The sequence below is a fragment of the Pithys albifrons genome, chromosome 5 (genome assembly GCF_047495875.1).
Source record: "Pithys albifrons albifrons isolate INPA30051 chromosome 5, PitAlb_v1, whole genome shotgun sequence".
Lineage (NCBI taxonomy): Eukaryota > Metazoa > Chordata > Aves > Passeriformes > Thamnophilidae > Pithys > Pithys albifrons.
The window spans coordinates 30,350,573-30,378,147 of record NC_092462.1 but is presented as its reverse complement, the minus strand read 5'-3'; the positions used below and the strand labels follow the sequence as shown (position 1 = coordinate 30,378,147).

General features: G+C 41.1%; 1 protein-coding gene across 4 annotated transcripts in view; it reads left to right on the top strand.

Annotated features, from left to right (window-relative positions):
- Nucleotides 1–1,008: 1,008 nt before the first annotated feature.
- FBXW7 (F-box and WD repeat domain containing 7) overlaps nt 1,009–27,575 on the top strand; it is a 173,593-nt gene continuing 147,026 nt past the window's right edge. For all 4 annotated transcript variants that reach the window (XR_011697900.1, XM_071556097.1, XM_071556100.1 and 1 more), the window contains exon 1: nt 1,009–1,644. The gene's annotated coding sequence lies outside the window, so the exon portion shown is untranslated. The remainder of the gene's footprint in view (nt 1,645–27,575) is intronic.

Here is a 27,575-nt window from a genome sequence, read left to right as displayed (position 1 = left end):
AACTTTTTCCTTCACTCTCAAGTAATATATACTCAGTGTTTGTGTCCCACATATGTTTGAGCTGTTTCTATATATTTTTCAGATGGCAGAGAAAGAATACCACAGTTAATGTGAAGCCAGGGGAGTAAGCAATAGGTCTAAGAAATGCAAACTAGTAACACCTTGACATGAACAGGGTCTGAGAGACCTCTGTTCTCCTAGCTCAAGGGGCAGAGAACCATACTGTAGATACAAAAGTTTTAATGTTGCTATTTTCTTTTAGAGGACAAACAATGCACAGATGTTTTTGTAAACTTGGGGAAGGGGGGGGGGAAACATTGCCAAAATGAAAATATTATTCATGGAGAGTTAACTCTTGCCTGCTCTAGGAAAAAAAGTTTAATTACCTGATTATATATTTAGCTAGAATTTATTACAGGGCAGCTTTCTCATTCTGTGAGAAAGGTGAGTGATATTCTCTGGAGAAGTGAGCCTTGTTTGGTCATAGATTGGACTCGATGATCTGAGAGGTCTTTTCCAACCGAATTGATCCCCTGTTAGTCTCCTGAAATTACTACTTGGTTTATCTTTAGGAGAGCAGGGCCGGGATAACCATCCACCCCGTTAGTGGATGCGGGGCGCCCGGAGCGCGGCCGCGTTGCGGGGGAGGCCGAGAGACAAAGTGCTCCTGGACACAGGTACGTCCCGGGCTCTTGCAACACCGAGAGTGACCACACTTCCCAGCGCCGGTCCCTGACCCAACCCGGCGCTGAAGGAGCATGGTGGGACGGGCAGTCGGAGCGCTCCTTTCCACGGCGGGCCGGGGCGGGCCCGCGGGCGGGGGGTGCGCGGGGCCGCCCCCGTGTCCCGGTCTAAACCGCGCGGCCGGGCTGGGCTGTGCGCGGCTCCGCCTGCCCGACGGCATCATCGGGTCGCGCCGGCCGCGGGGCGGGCGGGGCCGGTTGCCGGGTTACCGCTGTCATCCGCCCGCGCCGCCGCCGCGCTGCTCCGCTCCCGCCCGCCCTCCCCGCCCCCTCCCGGCGCCGCAGGAAGCGAGCGGATCCCGGGGCTCCGCTGCCGCCGCTCCCTCCGCCCCGGCGCCCCTGGCCCGGCCTTGCCCTGCCCCGCTGCCCCGCGCCGCCGCTCGCCCCACATGCCGCAGAGCGGAGCGGCCGCGGCGCCGAGCCCCGCCGCCCGGCTGCCCCGCCGCACCGCCCGGCTGCGGCCCTGACGGCCCCCGCCGCTGCAGCCGGGGCCCGGCGGCGCCCGCAGTGCATGAGAGCGAGAGCGGGGCGGGGGCCGCGGCCCGAGCCACTCGCCTCCCGGCCGGCGGCGGCGCGGGCACCGGCCCGGGGGGCGCCGAGGGGCGGCGAGGCGGCGGCTCCATGTGAGAGGACGCGGCGGCGCATCTGAGCCGCCGGGACAGCCGCAGTCGGGGGGTCCTCAGGGCAGCCCGTCCGCAGCCCGCCCGCCCGGGGCGGCGGGGGCTGGACCCGCCTGCCCCCTTACAGTTGGGCGGCCCCGGCGGCAGCCCCGGGGCGGGGGGCAGCGGACCCCCTCCCGCCAGGGGAGCCGGGCTCCGCCTCGCCGCCGGCATCGCCTCGCCGGCGGGAAGGCGCGCTTGCCGCGAGCGGAGGGAGAGCCCAGCGGAGCCTGTCCCGAAAAGTGAGTGCGAGCGGGAGGAGCCGCCGTGGGAAGGGGCCGGGTGCCCTGGGGCCGCCGGCGGAGCGGGCGGGGGACCGGGGCGGGGGCGCGGCGGCCCCGCTTCCCATGCGGCTCACGTTGCCGGCCGCGCACGGTCTGGTGCCCCGCGGTCCCCGCGCCGCTCCCGCCCGCACAGCAGAGGGGCGGGGGAGCGGGCATGGGGCTCCGCCGCGGCCCCCGGGACAGCCCAGGGCTCCTCCGCAAGTTCTGCCGCCCGCTTTGTGCCCGCCGGCAGCGGCGGCCCCCGCGAACAAAGGCGACGGGCGACGGGAGGGCTCGGACCCCTCCGTCCCGTCCCGTCCCCGCCCGGCGAGTCGAGCGGAACTGCTGGGGCGGAAAGTTGTGCAAGGCTGGGAGCGGAGTGAACGGCCGCGGTGCTCTGAGCCCCGAGGGTTTCAGACATCCCCCTCGCGCTCCCCCGTTTTCCTTTTCTCCTCTAAAGGGTTGAGTGGCTCCTAACAGACCCCGCGGCCGCCTCCTGCCCGCTCATTTACATAACACTTGGGTGGAAAATGCAGCTCTTCTAGTCGTGGAAAAACGTTATTAAGGACCTGCTTTATTCACATATAGCATTTTTTAAATGCGTTATTAGTGCCCGAAGTAGTGTTGGATCTTCATGTTTATCGAAGTAGTTGCTTCTTCATGAAGCACGAGCAAGTGCTCTTGCTCTCACTCCAGACCTTGCTCTGGGACTGGGGAACGAGGGGTCTCGTTTGGGAGTGGGACTCTGCTCCGTTTTGTTTTGCTTTGCTTTTAGCATTTCTGCCGCGTGCACAATTTCCCTCTGAGCAAAAACTGTATCAAAACTTAAAATGTTTTAATAGAGTATCTTAACTTGCTCTTAACTGAAGAAAACACCGGAGTGGTTTGTCGGGGAAGAAACATGTATATCTGTTAGTGTTCAATTGTACTATTCAGGTGTTAAAATTTATACAGCAATTTGTTGCAAATGAAGAGGATGTACTAAAAAGTGAAGCGAGTCGATTTAATGCCCTTATTTGATGAGACATTGTTCAAACTGGGATCCAGAAATCATAACTGTGAAAACTGTTGCTTGAGTCCTCTCTGCATCTTACTGGAAGGAGCCTAGAAAGATTCTGAAGGGAAAGGTTGTTGGGTTGGTCTGGTTCTTCATTAAATGAAGAGTACACAGCTTATGAACATCCTGCAGGTTGGTTGCTATGGGCCTGCTTTCCTGTGTTTTCTTCACCAGATGCAATTGAAAGCCGAGGAAACTAAAATACATAGTTGTTGAAGCTCTAAAAGGTATGTGAGTGAACAGAAGGCTGTATTCCAGAATTACAGCAATGGGTGCTTGCTCTGTGCTTCAGGGGTTTTTGTGCTACACATTTGAGGGTACTTAGAGTCTTTTTTCTAGCTGCATACTTGTCTATTCCATTGAGAAAGAGGCAGCCTCTGAAAACTCAGAGTAACCCTAGATATCAGTAGGAAGTTTAAAGGTAGTCAAGGCACCTGATTTTGCGTAGTTTCTTTTTGAGACCAAGTATGCTGATGGGTAAGAAGATTAATTTTTTTAATCCTAAATATCTCCCAGTCTTAAGCTCCCTATCATGGCTGCTGTTTTTAAAAAGCAGGATAAAAGAAGTTGAACTCTCAGTTCAGTTTACTCTTAGCTTTTTGTGATCCCAGAACTAGGAGGTCAGGAAAGGAAGTTGCATCCTCTTCAGGCCACAGAGTTAAGGACACGGTCAATTCTATGCTGTATTTAATATCTACAGGAGCTAGAAGGCACTATGTCCTTTATTCATGTGGTGATTACAATTTTATGTCACTTCCGGGTCCCAAACTTAAATCTGCCCCTTTCTACTCCATCATCATCATCATCTGGTTGTTAATGGCAGCATGGTTCTGTCTCTTGATGGCACTTACGTGTTCTTGTTCGTGCTCCAGGTTCATAAATATCTCAAAAAGATATATCACTTCATGTTTTTAAAATGATTTTTGTCAAGGTTTAAGTTTTTCCCCTTACTGTAGTTTAGATCTAATGAATGTACTTCTTTTGTTCAAATGGAATAATTTACTCTACAGCAGTGTCTGTTTGAAGACGTAAATGTTTATCAGAAAGTACATGATTTTCATTTGTGTTAACTTAGAAAAGCTTTTATACTAAGTAGCTTTTGAGTTTAGGAATAGTAATCCTTTTTTTCTTCAGACTCTTGGACAAATTAACTTTACTTGCCCTCATTATGTATGCACATGGTCCTTTGCAAAAGTTTTGTTAATTACTTCAATCGAATTTGTTGTCTCCGAATCAGTAAAAAAAAAGGATTGGTGTGGAATGATTTAGGCCAGGCAATGTTGTTAAATGGAGAGGAATGCTCCTCTCTTTAAAGTAAACTAAGTTAAGTATCTTTTGGCCAGCATTTTTTAAATTCAGATTTTATTTAATGAACTTGCTTAATCTTCTGGATCTTTTTCTGAAAAGCATATGCTTGTTAACTGTCTATATGTGCATTTGAAATAAAAGTGACATAAAGAGTTTATCTGCAGAGTGGCTTCAGCCTTCTGATGTGTGGACTGTGTATATCAGGTAATTCTGGAAACAGGTGATGAAGATTACGTGTGATTGCTCTTGCAAATGCTCTTCCATGACAAAGTATTGTGCTTTAGTGAATTTGTGGAACCTGATGGATTGTTCTGTACTGAAATGCTCTATGTAGTTCATGGGATAGACAAAATCTGTTTACCAGGATGGTGGACTTTGATAGACTTAAGACAGTCTCTTACTACAGCAAAGGTTACAAAGATTTTAAGTTATTGTCTGATGAAGACCTAGAACCATGTAAGTGTGGAATTTAACTTACTGAAACTTCTTGGTCTTGCTCTGTGGTGGTACAGCTGCTGATCGTTACACAGGCTCTTCTGGCAAAATCATGCAAAGGTCAGTTTAGCCCATGATCTTGTGCCTCTCGTGATCAGCAGTGGATGTCTGTGAGAGACTGTAGGCAGCACTATGCGCTCACAGGTCCCTGTCCCAGAACACCCTTCTGGTTGCTATCGGTGTCTGCTTTAGGCTGTGTCATTTCTGTGCATTTGGCAACCCTTAGTGGTTTCCTCTTGGCTGAACGTGTTTGGTGGCTTTGAGGGAGGAGTGGGCAGTCCACTGCTTAGTGACTTGTTTTGAATGTATGAGTTGTCAATTGTCTTGGGTACCTTTTGATTTCTGTGTGAGAAGAAAGAATACTTGATCCCTGTCTGCTCCTCATCTGTCACATTTTCTGTCCAATAGAAAATGAAAGGTGGTTCTTAATCTTTTGCTTTATAGAGATTATTAATGAAATAATAATCTTTTTGATGCCCCTTCTCTTATGCTGATAATCAATAAATAAACATAATGACTTCATTAGGCTCTAACTTAAAATACACGTTTGCTTTTCTTTTTTGAGGATTTTTCATATGTAAGAACTTTTTTGTTTGTGATGAATGTGAGAGCCATTGCAGCTCGCTTGTGAGGGAACATTTCTTGGGCAGGAAGAGGGAATGGGAGCAGTTACTCTGTTGTGATGTTGTGAATCCTGCCTAATTGTTTCCCACAGTGGTTCTGATCAGCCACTCCAGTGTTTGTCCAGTATCAATGCACCCATTGCAGCTGAGTGTTTTCTCATAGATCTTGATGGTTTTTTGTCAGTACTGTGGATATAATTTATGTCTGTAAGCACTTCCTTTTGTAACCCATATTCCCAAAGTTTATTATTAAAAAAGCCTAAGAACTCTTGTGTGTGAGGTTTTGGTTTGCCTCCCCCCCCATATTTACTTCAAAATAGCACATTTTTTTTTCAGATTTTGATCAAAGTAATTTAAACTTGAAAACATAATCATGTATATAATATAATTTACTTTGTAAGGTCAAGTAATTCAAAAGTAAGGAATGTCAGAGTAAAAAGAAAGTACTGCATTCAGTCTTCATGCTTACCATGACAGAAAATACATGTTCATCTCTTCAAGACTGCTTATCTTCGCAAAATCAACAGATCTGTGTTATTCAGCTCTCTGATACTTTGTTTTCTCAGTATTCTCTGAAATAGTTGCAGTTATTTCTACAAGGGTGAAACAATGCATTTTTTCTATAGTGTCATGTCTTAACATACCAGCATCTTTTCCCTTTTGCTGAGGCAATGGAAGGTCTTACCATCAGCTAGAGAATACAACACCCACAGCTGGTTGGTGAGAGAAGGTGTGGGAAATATTGTCTAAAACTAGCTTGCTTAGTTCAGATAAGCTTTGCCTGCATCTTGAGCTGAGACAGTTGGCTTTGCATTGTAGTGGAGAATGAGGAGTGTTGATGTGTGGTGTTTTGATGTGATGGTTTTAGCAGGTGCATGCTCACAGGTAGCTGCAATAGCAAGATTTGCTCTCAAACAGCTCTTTTTTCCCATCCTAAATCCCTCCAACATGATCAGTGGTGGCCATTGCACTATGAACTAGTAAATTTGTCTAGTTTTCTGACCAAACACAAGTAGGCCCATAAAATAGAGAAGCGTGGGATGTTTTAATTGTACATGCTATTTTCAGTTTTGGTTGTAATTCAGAGGCACACCAGTATGATACATTTTGCAGTGCTATTTATCTCATTTTGCATTTAAAGAAAGAAAGTTTCCTTTTAAGAGGCTCAGAAAAGGTTGAGAGTGCTGTTTGGATTTTGTAACCCAAATACTGATGATACTGATTAACATTTTGGTGTGCCTCAGCTGTCATGCGGACAGAGAGCATTGGGATGTTGAGGGGAAAGTAATGTGCTTCTCGAAATTTCTTGGTCTGTGTTTCTGCTGGGTCTGTCACGCAAGACTGCTTTCTAGCAGCTCAGTGTCAGGGAACCTGTCATAGGTAGTGCCTGGCTAAGCTAGCCTAGGTGAATTTAGTTTGTCTTATGACCTGAAACTGGGTGGCTGCTTATAGCAGAGGGACAGCTTTGAGGTAAAGTAATGCTTCCTGTTTAAAGACTAACTATTCTAGGTTGTCCAAAATGTAAATGTTTTGAAGTGCTTTCTTTCTTGAAAACCTTTCAGTGGTGTGGATGGTGTGAGCTGCCTGTTCCTTCTCTGGAGAGGCAGCACTGGGAAGTCCATGAGCTCTTCATAGTGGGCAGGCTGAAGTGAAGTGTACTCAGAGGGCAGGGCACACTGCTGAACACGTTCTAAGCATAAGATCTCCCTCCTGACCAAGGCAGGGCAGCTGCCCTAAGGTGGAGCCTAGAGAGATGTGCATGTGCTCTGATGACACCTGACCTCGTGGACCTGGAACTGTGGAGAGTGGAATGTTAGGAACGGTTGCAATAATTTCCTCTTGTACTCTTCATAAACCTCAGTCAATGAGTCTTGCCACTGCAGTAGCCCACATTGTAGCAATGGATTAATTCTTTCTCTTTCCTGTTCTCCCTTTTTATGCATGGAAATAAGAACAAAATTGAAAACTAAAAACCTGTAATGATTCTGGGATAATCAATGTGTTCTTACCAGTGTTCCCTTCCCCAGTTCCTCAGCCTTTTGGTCCAATGTCAGAGCTTGTTGTTCTCCCTCTTCAGCATTTCTTCCTTTAGAAATGTTGCTCTGGACGAGTAGGAAGGTGAGAGAAAACCTTTATGTGATACAGATTACCAGATGACTTGGGTTCCCTTGTGTATTTCCTTTGCCAGAGTTATCAAAGAGCTTGGGGGTGGTGGTGGAGAGCTGATTGCACTTGAAGTTTGGGGTGGGTCCTTTTGATGGACTGAAGTACCCCTAATTTTGATCATGCAGAGTCAAGGTTACTCAGCTGTGGCTTTGTGTTCTTGTAGGTTGTGGCAACTGTGTTGAATTTCAGAAGGACAGGAACGGCAAACCCTGGGTGTGTGTTGTTGACAGTATCTGCTTCAACTCTGCCCTCTTGGACTGGCATAATGTCCTAACTGCACACATTGGCTCTGTGTTCTCACAGATGCTTGTGAATAGTTTTGAAGCACATGTTTTTCAGGATAAAGTCTGTCATGTTTTCTTGTAGGTTAAACTTTATGCTTCAATCTACTGTAGCATGCAGGATCTGCCTATGCTCATAGAGAGTTAGTTTGCTGTATTTCAAAACTGCATGTGAAAGGATATTACTGCCTTTATGTAAAATATGTGATATGCTTTATAGGACAGAATATGTGCCTGTATATATCTGTGGGAATTAAAATAGTCACAGTGTTTTCAGAACTGAATAGGCTGCTTCAGGACAAGCTGGTTGTCTTACTAAATGACAGACAAGCCCAAAACACCATAAGCCAATGGGGAAGAAAAGGTTTCAAGCTTTTCCCCAACTTCCCTTTTTAGGAGGGTAAGCTGCTCAGTGTGTTCCCTGGCAAGTGCAACCCTTTTCAGCATTGTAGCATACTTCATGCTTGAGAAGCTGCTCACTAGCTATTGCAGTAGCTGCAAAATCTAGCATTTCTTTGCTAGACCTGACAATTGTGGATACATGCTTTTTTTGCCTTCTCCATTGCCTAATAAGGCTGGTTTTATAGAAGTGTTTTCTTTAGTGTTCAAGGCTGTAAACACTTAATAAGGATAACCAAAAGTGCAGCTATGGGTTCAGGCCTCTCTGAAGAAACATTGCTCATCTTTTGTGGCAACTGTGGCCCCATGTAGCTTAGCATGGTGTTGAATTTCTGTTGACAACAGGACGCCTTCACCTTTGCTTCACCAAGTGCTGTGTCTTTGCTAAGCTGTGTTACTTGTGCCCCTGAGCTCAGCCAGCTGGTCAGTAAACCTGCAGTTTGCTAGGAGTGCCTACTTCTCTGATGTTTGTATTTCAACATTTTGTTTTAATTCATGCAGTGATGCTCAAAGCAAAAGCTCTTCTAGCACAACAGAAAAGGGCCCTGAAACTGTGATCCCGGAGATACCCTTGTCTAAGTTATTTGTAATACTTGTTTCTGAATTCTGCTGTGGCAGTTTTGTCTGCTGTTGCCAGAGCTGATAAGTATGTCTTCAGTTCTGTGGCATTTCAGTGAGTGGGTGGCTCACTGCAATGACAGGTAACTTTTGTTTTTATTGCAGCGTGAGGTAGTGACAGTTCTTACAGATCCTAAGGGCATCTTCAGCATCCTTTACATCATGCTATTAGATAGTTGCTAGCAGGTCCTATTGGATATTTCAGCAAGAATGAATTTTAAATAGTGTTTGTTTGGGGCACCATGTTTGGGAATTACTTTTCTCCTAACTTACTACTCATTGCGAGAGATAAGTGGGAGGGAGACGATTCAATCTGCTGTGCTTCCCCCACCTGCTCCATGTTTCAAGTTCTCTGTGTAGCCAAGATGGGGTGCGTGCACATCCTTATGAGAAGCCTCTGGTGGAAGGGGCAGTTATGCTCCTTCCCTTTCATGGTGTGTTAGTTGTGCTATCTGTTGGTAGCAGGTGGATTTGGACTGCTGCCTGTGGTCCAGGTAAGCACTAGATTTAGTCATTGCTTAACTCCCAGCTTGCTGGGCTTTGTCTTGCCCTGCACTTGCTCTGTGCCACCAGCTATGTGATACACAGTCCTGATTTGTGACTCCACACTGAAGGGCAGCTTCATGTTCTTGGAACATGTCAAGAGTAGCATGCAGGCTTTGGTGGCTCCTTAGTAACGCAGTAGTAATTCTAAGTTTTGACATTGTGTCTTCAGGGGAGGGATAATAAGTGTGAAATAGGTTTTATTAAGACTATCCTAGGTGAGCTCTAATGCCCAGGTGACTGAACTTTACGTACTTGTAATACCAAAGTGTTTCTGTTAACAACCCTGATTGTCTCATAGTGTCAGTTTCTTGGGTTGTCCAGATGTTTAACTTAATTTTCAAAGTTTTACGTATCTGACAGTACACTAAAACTAGGGTGGTTCTTAGGCACGTCTTGCTGTAGCAAAACAACTTTGACATTCATAGTTTGATTTGTTTCCAGGACACACTTTTTTCATCTCATCTTCAAGGTCATGTTGAATGGGGCTTTAAACAACCTGGTATAGAAGGTGTCCCTGCCCATGAAATAGGAGTTGGAATTACATGATCTTTAAGGTCCCTTCCAACCCAAACCATTTTGTTTCTATGATTTCAGTTTTTGTGCTGTTTCCAGCTCTGTAGCTTATTGCCATGGTAAATCTTGCAAATTGTTTTGTTGTTATTTGTGCTTTGAACAGTGTTATGCTTGACTGTTTTGAAATCAAATAATTGCTGATAGACCACAGAAAAGAAGTGAGCTGATACTGAAATAACTGAGGGTCAAACTTCAGCTGATGTTTGGCTGTGCCTGGTGGGAGCACTGAAAACACTCAGTGTGATCAGGAGCACAGGCAGCATTTCTGTTTGAAGGGTAGAGGGTGGTGATGTCCTCTGTCCTGGGGTGGATGTGTAGCTGTCTGGTTAGGGAAGCTGCGTGCTGTGGTTGCTGCCTGCCCATGTAGGAGGTAGGTACAGTCATCCTGCTCAGCTTGTGGTTGTTTACACGGTCTGTGGGAACCTTTCAAAAGGGTGATGGGCATGATTGGAGAAACAAAAGCTTGTTTAGTGGCACAAAAGAAATGTTAACATTTTGGTCCTTCTCTTTCCTATTGTTTGTTTACACTGCAGTGTGGTAGAAACAAAATCGATTACATAGGTTGGGCATGACCTAGCAAAGATTAAAAAGGAGAAACTTATCATTGAAACAATTTACGCTTCCTTTATAAAATATTTTCAAACCCTGTCAAGTTTGAGGGTGCTTGAGATGTTATATTCAGTTGTTCTTTATGGGGTTGTCCTTTTATATTGTGTTTGACCTGCTTAGTTGCTGAAAGGAATGGTTCCAAACTTCTACCCTGACCTCTTCCTGTGCTAGCTATTGGTTTAATCGGGTTTTTTGGTAATTAATTTTGTACTGTTTGCTTTCTACCATTTTAGTTCACTGAATTTAAGTGAGAAGGGAACTAAAAATCAAATTCAGTTGGCTCAGTGTGACAAGGGATGTGTGTTTGAGCTGGCACAGGGGATGCACAGCTGGCAGTGAATCCTTTGGCCATTAGATCAGCTTAACTGTGCCCTGAAACCTCATGGTTGTGGTTTGATGATCTGCTGAAGGCAGCGTGGGGTATGTGCTGTAACCAAAAGGTCTGATCTTGTTCCCCCTGCTGCTTGGCTTTTGTGGTTGTGTTGTCCACTTCTCAAATCCAGCTAGTTGTGAACCAACATGAGTGTTGACTGCAGCCTGACACCTCAGCCTTTTCAGTAAGGGGAGTGTGGTATTCCCCCCTTTAATAGCAAGACAAATTTAAATAAGCTAAAAATGTTTATAATCCTTATACTAAACTATGGAAGTATTGTCATATGTATTATACTGTAAACCGTTGCATGGCATAAAACACCTTCAGCTACCACTGCCAATTCAACATTTAAATTGAGCATGCACTTGATCTTCAAAGGTTTTTCCCTGGAGTTCTCTTCATATCACAGTCATAAGTGTGCCAATCTGGACAAAGAAATCCTTTTATTTGGCAAAGCTACATTTAACGCAGTGATCAAAGCTGCAGAGCTCAGGAATATTAGTATTCAAATCTGTAAAACACAAGGGAAACAAATTGTTCTATGAGCAGCAGAGCTAACAAACCCTAGTTTCCTGTGGATTTGTAGCCACTGTCTGTTGCTGTATCCCAGTCCTGCAAGCACAGAGTCCTTGTCGCTGTCCTGTTATCTTCTGTGACCTCCCTTATCACAGTGTGTTGGGACCCTGCAGCCTGACTATTGCCCTGCTCCGCGTGTAACCCGCAGTGCTTGTTTCAGTTCACCGGCCGCGCGGGAGGCAGCGTGTGCTGTGGGGGGTCAGAGCTACATCTTTGCTTGCTGGCTGCTGCCTAAGCGTGAAAGGATTCAAAAAGATCATATTCAAGAATACTACTGATTGTAGAGCTGAGAGTCTAAATTAACTTTTGTTCTATTCTCTCTGCTTAGTAGTTGACATTGCCAGAAAAGAAGTAGGATTCTATTATAGGATACATGTATCTGTGTCTGTCTTTTCAAAATCACTTTTTGGGAAGGTGTATTGCGACACTCAAAAGTTTCACGTGTAAAGTTTCAAGTAATTTACAGTTCAAGTTCAGTTTTACTTATTATGCTGTTTAATGAAACATGTAATCTTTTTAAAAAGTATATTAAATTTCTGGTTTAAGTGATTTTTTTTCTTTAGACAAGTGTGAGGATCTGACAATTGTTGAACGGAAGTGTATTGTTGTGTATAGTTATGAATTTCATATTACTGCCTTACATCATTTGTGATGTTCTAACCCCATAGTTCAGTTGAATATATTCTTATTGTTATAAAACTCCAGTTGAACTTAGTTTTTAGTGGTTTTTGCCCCTCCACATTTTCCTTTGTATTATTCTGCATCTCTGTTACAGTTAACATGCTTGATCCTTCTGATACTTTTTGGCACCTCCTTTAAAGTGTCTGTTACCAAATTTTACCTTTTTTGAAACTGTTATAGTTTAATTAGCAATTCAAACAGTTTTTTACTATATTTTACTCTATATTTACAAAGTGCCTATTTAAAATGCTGTTTAGTTGTGATGTACTAATTGTAATATTCTTAAAAACATTTAATATAGAATCATAGAATCGATTGGGTTGGAAAAGACTTATATCTAACAACTTTTATTTTTCTGAATATTATTCTTCTATGGACTACCCAGAATGAACATATTTTTTCTGAATTTGTTGTTAAAATCCTGGAAGTCAGTGAGTAAAATATTTGCCTTGACTTACAATACCTTATTGATTGTTCTTTTTGTCTGTCATGTATTTCCCATTTTACCCAGCTTGGTTAGACTACATGAAATTCTTAAGGTTCCTTCTTTTGTCTTAACCTTAATAGTTTTCAGGTGAGTGAGTTTGGCCAAATTTTTGCTTTTTGGACCGTTAGGGTATTCCCTAATGTGATGTAGTTCTAGTGCAGAACCGTGGCCTTCTGCTGTTAACACTTTTCTGCACATTAACAGGCCACTTAATGCTTTTTCGTTTTGTGCTTTGTTGCTGGCATCTAAACCCAAATAATGTTTTCCCTGAACACCAATATTAATTTTACTTAATGGCCTCTTGAGGCTTTGGGGGAGGCATTTTGAAAGTAATTTTTTCAGCAATTTCTCTCTAGTTCCCTGTTTTTGTCATACAATTCTAGTAGCCTAGAAAAGCAGTTTCCTTTCCAGAAACTGTGCTGTGTGTATTCTCTGATATCCACCTGCATATGTTTTACAATAGTATTCTGTAAACAATTGTTTCAGCTAGCTTGCTGATGCATGAAAGCCTTATTTGTTTGTAACACACTAAATCATATTTACTGGCTCCTTCAAATGTAGGTAAGTACTGTGTTTTCTCACATTCTAATGCTAAGTATTTTTAGTAGGAGGTTAATATATTTTTTTATTATTTATAAATAATTTTTTCTCTTGCTGTTGTGAAATCTCTCAATTAGTATTGCTGTCAATAAATGGAAAAATGCAAAAGTACCATATTTTTCCCAACTGAGTTGTTAGTTGTTTAGGTTTGTGAGCTCTGTTGTACTCCCTAAACTGTGTAGGGGAGTGATGGCAACCAAGAAACTTTTGTACTCAGGTAGTCTTGCTTAGACTTTGAACTTAGTGTCTTGGAGATCTTGAATTCCGATCTTAGAAACACTGCGAGATGTGCCGTGGAAAGGGAACAAGGGCATGTAGGGGTCTCCCTAATTAGTGAATAGGCTGATGTCTGTGACATCTTCCCTCCTTTTTTTTGTTTGTTTTTGTATGCGTTTTCAGGAAGGAAAACAACCTGCAAACAAAACCCAGAGCAAATAATTTATGTTTTCTGAGGAGAAAAAGGGCAGCTGGAACTGTTTGGTTGTAGACTATTCTGTTGCCCAGGAAGAGCTTGTGCAGACACAATGTCTAGGAAGCAAAGCTATGAGACTGCTGTAGACATTTTAGGGGGGAATAATCAGCAATGTTACTTCAGTAGAGATATAATTTTGTAACCAGTATTTTGAGTGGAAGGTTAAGCTCAATAAAACATTAGACTGTAATATATTATACCAAGCTGGCAGTTTTAGGGTAGGTATCAAAAAATTAAAATACTTTTCATACACTTTAGTTAGAATCTTTTGTTAAAACTTGTGTACATTGAGTAGTTTTAAATCAGAAGAATTGGCCCACTGCATCACAGTGGTATGTACTCTTTCTAGCCTAGTATCTGGTGTTTGTTAACCATGGAAAGAAAATTGGTGTCCAGGAACCCAGAAGTTCCCTAATTCTTCACATGACTCACCTCAAAGATATGTGTAAGTGGATGCATGGAGAACACTGAGAAGAAGATGCTTTTCGTTTTGTGCTCGCTCTCTGGCTACTTTCAGCTTATGGAATCTATGAGCCAGAGATTGTTTCTGTTTATTGAGAAGCTCTTGAGTGATTTCTCTGCTGAGAACTTGTACAATTTCTCCTTGAATCCTTGTGTATTTTTCATCTCCATTGCATCCTTTTGCAACAAATTCCACAAATCTTCTAGCTGTTCCCTGAAGAGTCATTGATGTTTTGAAGGTGGCTCCAAGAAGCTTCACTAGCTGGTGCCTCGCTTTTTTGTTGCAAGGAGCAATGAACAGTCAGTCCACTAGTATACTTGGCTTTTCATGCCACTTGCCTCTGGCATAGTCTCTTGAAATGGGGCTCTTTGCTCCGAAGGAGACCATTTTTCAGGTCCCAGTTCTTTATTTAAGTGGTTTTTGCTGAAACAGGGTGCATTTGCAAGACAACAGATAGATTCTCACTACGTGGTTTTTCTTGTAGAGATGCCATTTGGGCACCAGTGCTTACTGGTGTTTCAGGATTGAAGTGAACCTTCAGTGAGTGGCAACTGCAGCTGAAGTTCAGGCTATAGGGGGGATATTTGCTGAAGAATTGCTTCACCCAGTGGAAATGATGGGTAGTAAAGTAAGGATGAGGAATTCTTATTTGTGTCCCTAGGAAATGACAATTCCTGTACTATTCTTCCTGTGGTCATCGTTTACTGTGGTTAGAACATCCTCTTAGCAACTCTGAAGTTTCAGTCTATTAATGATGTGGATCATGAAAAAATAATAAAGAAACACTAGGTTCTATCTGAAATGATAAATAGCAAGTTTCCCACATTAGCATTACAATTGTTGCAACCAGGCAGAGCAAACAAAATTTCAGCTCTTGTAATTGAAGCTGTCTTTTGGTCTGCAGTGTTAATAGTGCATTGTCCTTATGGGTTTTCTCTATGCTTCTAAAGCCTTTATTTATCTGGGTGATTTGTAGAAGATCTACAAGAAGAGGTTCTGTATAGGGATGTAAATCTATAAGAATATAGATTCTGTTTCTTATACATTTATAGAAATGTGTAAGGAGTAGATTCTGCAAGCTAAATCTTTAAGTCTTATTATGGTGTTAAAAGCATGTAACTTAAAGTGTTTGTTTAAAATACTAGTTATTATTTAATTTAGTTCTTGTGCAGTACAGGTGAAGACAAATGAAATCCAGGCCTGATCCTTCAGTCCTTGGAGTACACAGTTAGATTTAGTGGTGAGAATACCTATAGAAAGCTAAGTGTCTGCATAATATTTGCTGCATTGGTAGCTACCCATGCAAATGTGTCAAACGTGTTATTGATGTACTTTTGTTGCCTGGGAAAAGAACTGATTGTCAGTTTTCCATTCATAATGCAATCTAGAAGGTACTGGGAACTTTTCATTAGTCTGTATGAGCCTTTATTTATTTACTTGGAAGAGCAAGAAGTTAATCTCTGAAGAGCAGGATTTTTTCAAGTACACTTAAGTCATTTAGGAACATAAATTCCACTGACTTTGCACTGTGAGAGGAATAGGATTGAACTGAAGCAGAGGATTAATTTTGGAAGTTAAGCAAACTGAAAAGTGCAGTTGATCACAAATATCAGGCAGCATATTATATTATGGAGGCCTTAGTGTTATATGAATCTTCTTAAGTGTGAATGAGAATATTTGACTGTAAAATTGTAGAAAGACCTGGTCAGGTATTGGCAAGGAGAATTAGCAAAGTGTGACTTCAGAACTTAGTTAGGAAAACATTATTTTTATACTTAATTGCTGTTTGGAAGCTCTTTCTGAAGGAGGATGTAGGAAAAGCAATGTGTAACTCCTCAGAATTATTGTCTCTGCAGTAGTTTTTGTACTGCTGTTCTCATTGCCGGCACATGTGCGTGGTGCAATAGGAGGCAAAAGACTCCACTGTTCAAATAAAGCTTTAAGTGAAAACCTTAGAACACGGTAGAAACTTTACAATTCAATAAAATTACCTGTCTGTTTTTGCTATGAAGTTTATTTACCTCTTAACTACTTGCTGATTAACTATTTGTTTGGCAGGAGCTAGGAAGTCTGCAGAACTTGCTTTGGGATAGTTTCAGCTATCAGTTGCTTTTCTGTGCCTTATCAGGCTGCTTGACGTCTGTTTAATTGAAAAGTTTCACATACTATTGAAGTGTTATTGTTAGAATAAGCACTTAGTTCCAGAAGGAGGTTATAATCTCATGGCTTGATAGTGAGAGGGCGGGATGCTATCACTGTGCAAGATAGCAGACTTGTTTATTTTATAAATATGGATTAATTTTTTCTGAATAGCAAAGGACAGAACATTGGCTGATTGTAAATATCTGTGAATGGGGACAAATGGTTTATCATCATTCTGTTACCAGAACTTTCACTGAGAATTGCAATGCTATATCCAGTGTAACAAATGGGAATCTTGTCCTGGAGAAGTTGCATGAATAAGGATGAAACTTGCTTATTTATTTTTATTTGGCCCATTGTGCATATAAAAACCCCGTAGTTGCACTGTGCTTCATGAAAAGAAGCAGATGAGAATTGGCAGCAGAAGAATGATTTCAGATTGTTTCTACACTGCTTTGCCACTGGGACAACAAGGGGTGTTTTTCTGTTAAATAGGACTAACAGAGTGCATACACTTTCCCCCTAGGATAGTATTTATTGTCTGGGTCAATATATTATGCAGCTTCAATACTTGTATGTTACTGCTGGTAAAATCGTCTTTCACAAATAGAGTGGTTTAGAGGAAGTATCTGCCTGGTTTTGGTGGGTTTTTTTCCCCTTTCTGGTGGCCCAGTCTGCAATCACAGAATAATGGAGCAGATCTGTTAATGAAGCAAGTCTAGAAACTGAATAAGGGAGGTGACTTAATTGTAATTCTTTTAGGAATTGCTGGTATTGTGCGGCTAAAGTTATTATGGCAAAAATACTGATGTGCTTGGAGGAAGTTTGTGGCCACAGTCACATCAGAGCTGGTTATCAAGAACAGTCACAAACCACCCCCCCGCTCCCAGCAACACTGAGCACAGGAGAATGAGGTTCAGACTTCAGTTTAACTGAAAGCAATGGACACGAGTGCTTACAGCATTTTTGATCTTTGCTCTTCTCATTTCTTTAGTCAAATCCAAATGAATCTTAGGGTCCAAACTGAATGTGTCCATAGAGTGATTTTGTTGGTGTACATAATTGTGGTGGGCTCTTTATTACAGGTTGTCAGTGTTGCATAGGAAGCTTTGCAAAAGTCATGAATACAATAAATTTCAGCTTTTGTCAGGGGGGATCCTTTCACCAAGAGCCTTAAAATTCTGTCTTGATGAATAGGCTGAAAGTTTGCACCACACTTCTTTTAAAAAGTCAGTGCTAAGGTTTTTTTAGTATCAGTTTAAGGAAGTGGAGAAGTTAACAGATTTTAGAACTTTTGAGTTGGTGATTTTTAAGAAACCATAGTTAAATGCATTCTATGAGGTTTCTGATGTTTCATAGACTAACAAAAGGTTGCTTTATTAGTAGCTTTAATGAACAAATCGCTTTATTGGCTTAGACATACTGGTTGCTTTGTCGGTCCAAACAGCTATGGGTTCTTGTTTCAATTCACCATTGTGCTAGAGTAGAGAAGTGATAGCCATTGACCTTCTGTTAAAGCACAATAAAAAGTTTTTTGTGAAGAAGGAAAGCGTGCAGGGAAAAGAGCAATGCAGTGCTGTGTCCTGAGTTCAGCAACGTAAGAATCAAGAGACCATGTACCTCTCCTGCTGCTTTTCTTGCTAGGTGGCTCAGTACAGTGAACCACCTGAAACAAGAAAAGGCAGGACTGGCTTTCTGAAGACTGTTTTCAGAGGACCTGTGCACAAAGAAAGAAGGTATTGATATCGTCATTGTAAGAAAGCATATGAAGGAGGTACTCATTTAGTTCTGAATGGAAAGTGTATTATTCTTCAAAAAATTTCTTTTTTTTACTATTGACTGACTTGTTTTATTATTAAGTGATTAACACACATGACTTAACCATAGGCTTTGGTTGAATTAAGTGACCTTATTTCATTTCTTGAATTATTTCCTAGGAACTCAGTTAAATGAGCATATAACTTTTTTTTTCCTCTGACTGTGTGCTTAAGACACATAAGAAACTTGTTAGATGCTTCAGACTTTTGCTAATGGTAATAATTAGTTCTCAAAGTTGATGGCTGTGAAATGGAAGGATTCTAAATCAGGAGGGGATAGTGTTTTAGACTGCTCGCTCATTTTTGGAGTTATCAGCTTGCTTTGAAAACTTGCTGTTTTGCTTGTAAAAGATGAACATCTTCCTGTAACGAGAATAATAGTGTTGCAGGTGAAGTGGGGGATTCAGATAGATGTGCCAAATGTATTTACATGATATAACATGTGAAATTATAATCGTGATGAAAAGGATTAGAGACTTTCTTTTTAATGAGAGCACTGTATGAGAACAATTTTTTCCTCTCTGCAAATATTTTTTTAAGGGATGGGGCAGTACAGTGCAGCACAGATGTTCTGTAGCTGGCTGGCTCCTGGTTTGCAGATTTGCACTTGGCATTTGGTGGGAGCAGCTGCTCGACTATATTTTACACACTAGTTATATTTTTGAGTTTTGTTACAGGTATTGTGTTGCATGTGTGGTGGTTATGGTTGCTGGGCCTAGTTTGTAGTAGTAACTCTATTTGTATTACAATAAAATGTTTGCACTACTGTTTTTCTCATGGAGCAGTTTTGTACCCTGCTGTGCTCCAAATTCCTCAGGAAAGAAAGTTTTCTCTGCAGTCATTTGTTGGGGAAAACTGTGACAAGGACTGAAGCTGTGCCTGCATAAATTTATCTAGATTGTATTTTTGAAACAATTGTTCGCTACAAACTTGTTTCTGAGACTAGGAATGAGACTGGGTGAACTTGCATAAGAACACATGGAGGAGAAGCAGCACACTGAGTACGTGTTCAGGCTGTGCACTACTGAGCTTGTTCAGAGGAGCTGAGTTGCCATCGTGCTCTGGTTAACAGCCATAGCTCAGCAGTGCTATTTAAAGGAAGCAGCTTTTGACTTTTTTTTTAAGTTTTCTTCTGAGTGCTGTAGCATCAAAATGTCATTAATGTAAAATTTGCATGGAGGAAACTTAGAGAAGAATAAAGTGCATTTTTTTCATTTCCCCTTCCCATGAGGAGATGGGTGGGATGTTTGCTTGGCACTGTATGCGGTGTCCTCTTTGCCTTCCCTGCTTTTCCTTTCTCTCTGTGCTCATTCAGAATGTGCTAGGAGGTTTGTTTTGCTCTCCTGTGCATTCTTGGTATTATCTCCCTATCTCCTGGCTGCTGCTTTTTTTCCCCTCTACTCCCTTGCTTGTCCAGTTCTGCCCTCCCACCTTTGTTTTACATTTTAATGTTGTTTCAGTAGTTTTATATCTCTTTAAAATATTTGGTTTTCCTTTGTAAGCATAAAAATTACTTTAGTCAGCCTTGATTTTTAAAGGAGCTGCCTCTTCCAGAGGTCCCATTAGCACCCCATTCTGCCAGATATTCAAAGGTGTTCCTCAGCAATTCTGTACTTGTTGATGAGTCTGTACCTCAGTTTTTCAATGAGCAAATTTTAAAGGTTACTTATGTCCTCAAATTGTTTAGAATCAATCAAGGTATCTGAGGTTTTGGCAGTATAATAGTTATTATAAAAATACTGTAAATGTAGTCAACATGGCAGCAATTGCCTAAACACAATTCATACTTGTAAATTCTGTATGTCCAAAGTATCTTTATGAGTAATGGAACTGAAGAGATTGTGTACTTTTTAACCCTTTATACTACTATATGGAAACTTGTGTTGGGGCACTGATTTTGAAGTTGTGTCACTATTATGATGACTTCTTACCCAGTGTTTTGAGTGTGTGATAGCAATGGCTGCCAGCTGTCCATGTAAAAGAACACTGGAAGTTCTGGTGCGGTTTTCATTGGAGAGATAGATTAAGTAAAGTTAAAGAAAAAAAGAGGAATTGCAGAATTTTAGCTCTCAAGGGCTGTGCCGCAGTTAGCTTTTACATAATACCTCTCTTCATCAATATCAACTTCCTAAAAATCCATCTCAATATCAGATGGCAGCCCACCAACTGCATGTATTGAAGACAAGTCACAACCAACATCTGCTTGTTTGCTTTAAAACGAGCAACCATCTGCAACATAGAATTAATGTGTACTGTTTAGCCTTTAGATATCACTACATCTGCAACAGGGAGACTGCATTTACATATACCTCAGAACACTACTCCTCCAGAGAAAGAGTAAATTTTTGAACATCAAGCATGAACTGGCTGCAATACAACACAAAAATTCCCTACAGTAGCTTGGAATCTATACAGAAAATGAAACATTACCAGCTATACTGGGAAATGGTATGTGGAAGAAGTTTCTCTCCAGCCTTTTTCCCTAGCTTTCTAATAATCCCCTACCATCAAGTTCATAATCAGAGCCAAACTTTTTTTGGGATGAATTTTCATCAAATAGTACCAGGCCTTGCAGAGCAGCAAATGCAAAGCTTGCCAATGAGACTTCACCATCCTATGGTAAATGTTTGCTGTCCTTCCCACTAAAATCAACAAAATCTGTGGGTCTTACATATTCACACACCAGAATGTAATGTACTCAATACAGTTGACCAAATGTTGTTTTGAGAGTAAAGGGAGGGAAAGCAAATAACTGCTAAGCACCCGAGTGAACACAGATCTACAAATGAGAAAACACATAACCACTGTATTCTTTCAGGAAAATAAGGTATCGAGAGGAACTGGGGAATTGGAGTTTAATCAAGGTGCCCTAAAGGAACCTTCAGAAGACAAATCTGGATGTGAGATTATGCAGCCTATCATGGTCTCAGCAGAGGAATTTTGTGGAATGGCATAAACTTTCTGACTCCTTTATATCTTCATTATAGCACATATAAATAGTAATTGTCTTTTCTACCCTCCTCGAATGACAAAGGCCTTTGAAATTTTGAATCTTCCTAGAAAAATATCTCCATTCCACAAGTTTTCAGCCTTCTCATATTAATTAACATAGCCTAGATGAAATTAGAGCTCATATTCTCAACTTGAAGTTGTTCTGAAGGTTGTGCTCTGCTTTTTTTGAAATCTAGAGGTTTTCTGTGCCCGGTCTGTTCAGCTCTATTAGTTTGACTAATAGAGGAAGCTTAATAGAAGAAGCTTCTAGCACTGTTCTTTGGACTAAAATTGTTGTCTAAGAAAACTCAGTTTCACTTAATTAGAGCAGAATGTTAACGTGGCCTTAAAATGTTCAGGTTCCCTGGCTTATGGTCTAGTTCTGCCTTGAGTGCGACTCTGGCTCATTCGGTTTTGACAGGGCTTCTGCTTTGCTAATCAGAAGTTATTTTTAACTCATGTAGCTTCCTTGTTCATCAGCCTTTCGGAGGTGAAAATGCAGACAGAGCAGTGGCATGATAGTTGGAAGAAGTGGGATTTCTGTTCCTAGCTTTGGCCAGTGACTTTCTCTGCAATTCTCCTATTTAAGAGCATAATATTCCATTTTATGTGTCATACTTGATAAAAGAGTATTTACCCACATCTGTCAAAATGTTTTGAGGTCCTTGGGCAAATGCTGATCTAAGTGTATTTATTTGAGGGGATCACGGTCTGTGATGCTAGCACAATAGTAGTTGTATTTCTTTGTAGAAGAAAAGCAGCATTAATAGTTCACCATTTGCATTGAAATGCAGTCTGTAGTTCACATAATAAACTTAAGTTAATGTGTTCTTTAACATACATATAACTATTATTGTTTAATGGGAGCAGTGGTTTAAAATGAGTTGCTAATAGTTTTCCTAAACATTAGATGCTTTAAGGAAAATGGAGGTTTATATTAAGTCTTTGTGGAACTGTTTTAGCAGTTGCTAAATTTCTCTGTTGATGTTGTTCAAAACACATTTAATGAAATATAAATATTGTTCTCTTGTAATGCAGGCAATGTCCAAGACAGACCCACAAACTCCAAAAGAGGTACTACTTTGCTTAATGGTACACATTTTTCACTCTCATGGAAACAGCTTACTGCTATAGTTGCAGCATTAATCCCTAATCCAATCAAGGGGATTTATTTGAGGGCTTGAAAGCAGAAGAAAAAAGGCCCTACAGTGCCCTATGGGCAAGTTATGCTAAAAATAAGATGGGGCTCTTGAATGGCTCTGTGTTTGCCTTTCTTAGCGTGTGACACATGCACACTAAAGTTTCACTGATAAAACTTTATCAAAATGCCTCTGAGAGAAGATGTTAGAGCTTACCTCTCTTCTTTTGAATATCAGACTTGCCTTATCTGGATTTGTAAGATAGACCATTCATTCCTGCTTTTTTTTTTGAAAATGTTGTTCGATCCCTGTGTCTGAAATGAATTTCACAAAACAGCCAAAAGAAGACGTCCTGATTTTTAGTATTTGAAAGCTTCTCATGCTAGAATTGTCATTTAATGAAATAGTGCTTTACTCTGATTTCGATTGTACAGTTCAGATAAGAATAATGGTACTGAACTCTTAGGGGTAGATATGAAAGTCTGGAAATCATTTGGTGCTCAGATAGACAGATACCTTCCTGTGGAACAAAATAATTGGAAAGATGTTTTGAACAGGATTAAGCATGTGTGTATGAATTAAGGGGTTAAATTTTGTTTTTCCTACCTGCCATCACGTGATACAATCAAAGCTTTGAGCTACAAAATGCTGTAGCCTGTGGGCTACAAAGGGAAGCCTGCAGACTTCAGCAGTGTGATCCACAAAACATTGGCTGCCTGGGACTGGAAACGTGTCAAAACTGTCATGAGTGTCCAGAGATCTTGAAGCAAGATGAGGAGAGGCAAAAAATGGCTCTAGCAAGCTTGTTTCATTGGGGCCCATGTTGTAGGTAGTGGCAGGGGAACATCCCTGCAGGTCAGATACAGCCGTAACGAGCAGGCAGATTGGTGTTCTGGACTCATTCCTTTCAGCTGGCTGTGGACTAGTTGTTTCTAAAAATAGTACATGTTACAGATGCTCCTGTTACCACTGCATGAAGGAAGGGGAGGGATCCTTCTGCTTTGTGTGGGTTGAATTACAGTCCCTGAACATGAGCAGAAGCAGAGCTACGGGAACCCTGTCCTCGTGGACACTGGTGTCTGGAGCATCTGAATCTGCTTCTGGTGGTCGTCAGCTGGTTTATGTCTTGTTTCCTCCACGTGTAGGTTTTGTAGCTCTTTGAATACTGTAAGGCTATTTTGAACCGCAGCCAGCAGGAGAGTCCAGCATGCAGTATGCCATTAGACAGGGTTGACTTTTTCCTTCCTTTCAAGTTTGGGAATTGCTGCAGAGGACATCCAGGTTTTTGGAAGGAAATATTCCTCAGATTAGATTGTTAAAGTAGAATTGTTTTAGCAAAGACAGTCTCCTTTTTAAACAAGATTTAAGGGTCAATTTAAAGTCCGTTTCATTTTTACTCTTTTTGTGCTTCACTATGAAGTCATGCTTATTGGGGGAGAGTACTGTATCCCATTTAAGTTTTAATTCTTGGTTTGCTTCTTCTGACTGCTGCTATTTTATAAAGGCAGAATGTTTTGTTAGCAAACAAATGGAAAATATAAAGCAAGAAGCCCTTCCTTCTCTAATAAATGCTTCCATTATTCTTTCTTATTAGTTAGAAAGAATTTTATGTCATGTGCCTAACTTGATTTGATAGCCAAGCTGGAAAAGATAATAAGGTCTTGGTTGTGAGAAATGGATAAAGTTACTGATAAAATTCTTGTTTTGAAAGTTACCATCTGCAGAGTCTTTTGTCTTAGTTTAGACTTACTGACTTGGCTAACTCTTATAGTAATATCTTTTCTTTTTTAATTTATTGGGGTTTTTTGTGAGATTGGAATTTAGTATTATTCTGATAATATCATACCTGGAACTGTTGAAGTTGTTGGCCTGAATTATAAAGGAAATGGTTTTAACAAGTTAAGATAGGAGTATACATGTAACTAATGCCATATTTTCCCGTTTAAATACTAATATGAAAATATTTAGATGTTCACAGAACTGAAAAATCTTGCAGGATGATTTAACAATACTGCATGTGAATCTGGATGCGGACACAGATTTAACTGTTAATCTGAATATCTCTGTTTAGTAGAGTCTGGCACAGAATGCTATGTGAGTGTATGCAAATTACTGAGAACCTGAGATGGGTTTTTATTGAGAGCAGTTTCAAAATTGTGTCAAGAATTGTCTTCTGATCCAGTACCTTGGGGCAATTTGCTCCTATAATAATGAAGGCCTTGATCAGCTGAGTTTGCAAGTGAGAGAAACTTTTTCATATGTATATCAGTGGACCTGCTGCTTCAAAGGATTCTGCTAGATTCTGACTAGGCAATAGAATGACACAGGTATGGTGCTGTAGACCAGAGTACTTACTCTGTGTATCAGTTTTTGTGACTGACACATCCATATAAATCTAGAATAAATATTAGATGCTTTTGATACAAACTCCTGTCCAAGACTATGCAGAGGAATTTTCTGATGTTTATCCACTTTAGTGACGTTCTCCTTGCTAGAAAACTAAGTTCACTCAGGTGAAATTCATTCTGGCTGCTGGTACATGGTAAATAAACAGAATCTCTAGTTTTCCATACCTGGTTCAAAGAATTTGGAAGACCTTAGAGACTATTAGGAGTTGCTTTGACACCCTATTCTTTAATCTTAGCAAACTAAACCAAGCAGAAAATAAAATTGCAAACCCTCCTTGTATCAGAGACTGATTGCTACGTTCTTCAGCTGTTTCTGTAGAAAACTTGGCATCTTACCTCTTCTGACATTGCAGACTCCCCTTGCTGTAAGTTTAGCAGCCTTTCTGCATATATCTGCGCGCCTGTTGCTCTGTGAGTTTTCTTTGTAAATCACGGTCTGAAAATAGGTATGGAGAGGACTGCCCTGGAACAATAACAGAGAAAAAGTTCATCTCTGTTAATTTAATGGCCTGTTAAAGTAAACAATAAATATGCGGAGGAATAAGGACACCACGCACCAGACCAATGTGATCAAGCGAATGGCATTTGTTACACACTGCACACGGTTTATAGAGGGTTAAGGATACATTAAATTGGCTAAATTGAATCTCACACCATTAATCTACAAATCCCGATTGGTTATAATCCATATCTCACAAGTCCAATGTTTTGGTGAACTCATCCTGACTGTTTTCAGGAACATCTCTGGAGTCCTGTGGGAAACCTGAGGAGTTCTCATGAGAAACTTCTGGGGAGTTGCTAAGAACTCCTAGTGATTTCTCCTTTACTGGACAACAGCAACTGTGGCCTTGCTACTTCTCAGCTGATATTTGCCTTCAGTCTCACAGAGTCTATATAGATCTGAATTGCTCACTTTTGATTTTTCTGTACTAACAGCACGTAAGCCATTAAAGGACTGATGTGCAAGGTCAGTAATAATTATTTCCTCACACAGTAGTTTTTCTTTAGTCTGAGAGAAGGTAATGTTAACACTGATTAGCCCTACCAGGAGAGGTGGGCCTTGGTCTCTGAAAGCATCGTTGAAGAAATGCATTGCTGTTTGTGTTTACTCTCTTTTCCAAATGCAAAACAGAATTAATGTGTGAGTAGCTTGATTCACTGAGTTGGAAGCATATGGGGTTATCATGAATTACTCATGGGAACTGTTGCATCCAGAAAAGTTGTTTGTTTCAATGTTCATAAAAAATTAAAAGAAAAACAACAATCCTTTACAGACAAGGTATCACTGGTGGTAGTTTCAGACAGATCCTGGGAGGATAAGCCGTTGATGGGACCAAAAGATCCCCATTACTCTGTTAGTGGCCTAGTAATATTTTATATTTCTTTGTGTGAGGTTGCATACAATTGCTGCTTCCTTCTCCCTCAGTTAACTAATTAGACAGAGACCTCTGGGATGCTGTTGAAAGTTTCTTAAAGAAAACTGAGAATATCCACAAATTAATGTGTAGGCTGTTTTGTTGCTTAATGTTTCTACCAAAGGCATGCTAATTGCATACACTGGCATTCATAGATCTGTAGCATCATCTCCATCTTTCCAATAGGACAAGTTTAATTAATTGCCTAACAACTTCATGATTGTCTCTGTAGACAGTTTTTGATGAAAATGCAGAAATAACTGTTAATCTTCCACTGTGACCATTTCTTAAATTTTGGTACCTTTGTAAGCTTAGTTTGAAATTTTTTTCACTGTAGCTTTGTATGTATGCTATGGCACCCGTTTGTTTTCTTTGGTACTGCTAAGTTGCTGAAGTAATTTCCTCTTTGTCCAGAAGCTGCTGGCTTTTGCTTAGTAGGACTGAACTTACAAAACCATGAAGAATAACTTCATGTTGCTTTGAAATATCCTTTAAGTTTTGATATGAGAGTTTAAAGGCTGCACAGGCAGAACTGAGAACCTAACTTGGATTTAGAACTTCTGTTGCTGTATATGAAATCAGAAAAGATATATCAACACTCTTATTCTATTCTGTGTTACCAGCTCTGATAATTTGCATCCGCTTTGATCCAAAATTTCAGTCATCCCACAGGAAGTATTAAACAATCTCATTTCCTCCTTCAAAATAAAAAGGAAGAGGCAGCACTGCTAACTCAAATATGCAGCTGAGATTGTGTGCCCATGGCAGAGTGATAAGGACACTCCTTCATTTTGTCACCTAAGCGTTGCACTCAAAAATGCATGTGTTTTGTCAGAGTTCTTAGCTTTTTGGCTTCCTTGACTCCCAATAAAAAATTTGTGATAAAAACCTCTGCCTCTTTCAGCTGCAATGTTAGTAGTAGAGGGGTACCCTAGAGGGGCTCCACTTCATCCATATTCTGGTTTATCATCCATCTGCCTTAAAGCTTTGCAGTAGTTACCTGTAGTATGTATTGCTTTTGGATGTGGATAATAAAGCACACTTCAAAAATTGCCTAATGATGTTCTGTAGTCTTTTCCTTCTTTTGTCATATGCCCCTAGTGAAGTAAGTCAATAAGAAGCTTTGTGCTGAGCTGATGAAGGAAAAAGCCCACCTTTATCTTCTCTGGATATTTAGGAAATCTGTGTTTGAAGGTATTCGCTCTGCTTTTGTCTCTTCAGCTTTGAATAGCAGTATTGATGTTTACAGTGAATTGTGATTGGAATACAGCAAAATGAGTTTATTTTGTCTCCACTAGAGAGCAGTAGTATCTATGCTGCCAAGGCCTCTTGTATTTTCCAAAATGCTGATTGTGGTGTGACAGTCAGTCCTGGATAAACTGTCATTAGAAATTTTTACTGTATTTAGACCAGTGTCTATCAGAATCATAGTATCATTAAGGTTGGAAAATACCTCCAAGACTGAGTCCAACCATTAATCCATCACCATCATATTCACCACTAAACCTTGTCCCAAAGTGCCACATCCACACACCTTTTGAACACTTCCACAGATGGTGATTCCAACAAATCACTGGGGAGCCTATTCCAATGCCTGACCACTCTATCAGTGAAGAAATTTTTCCTAGTATCCAATCTAAACCTCCCCTCATGCATCTTACGGTAACTTCC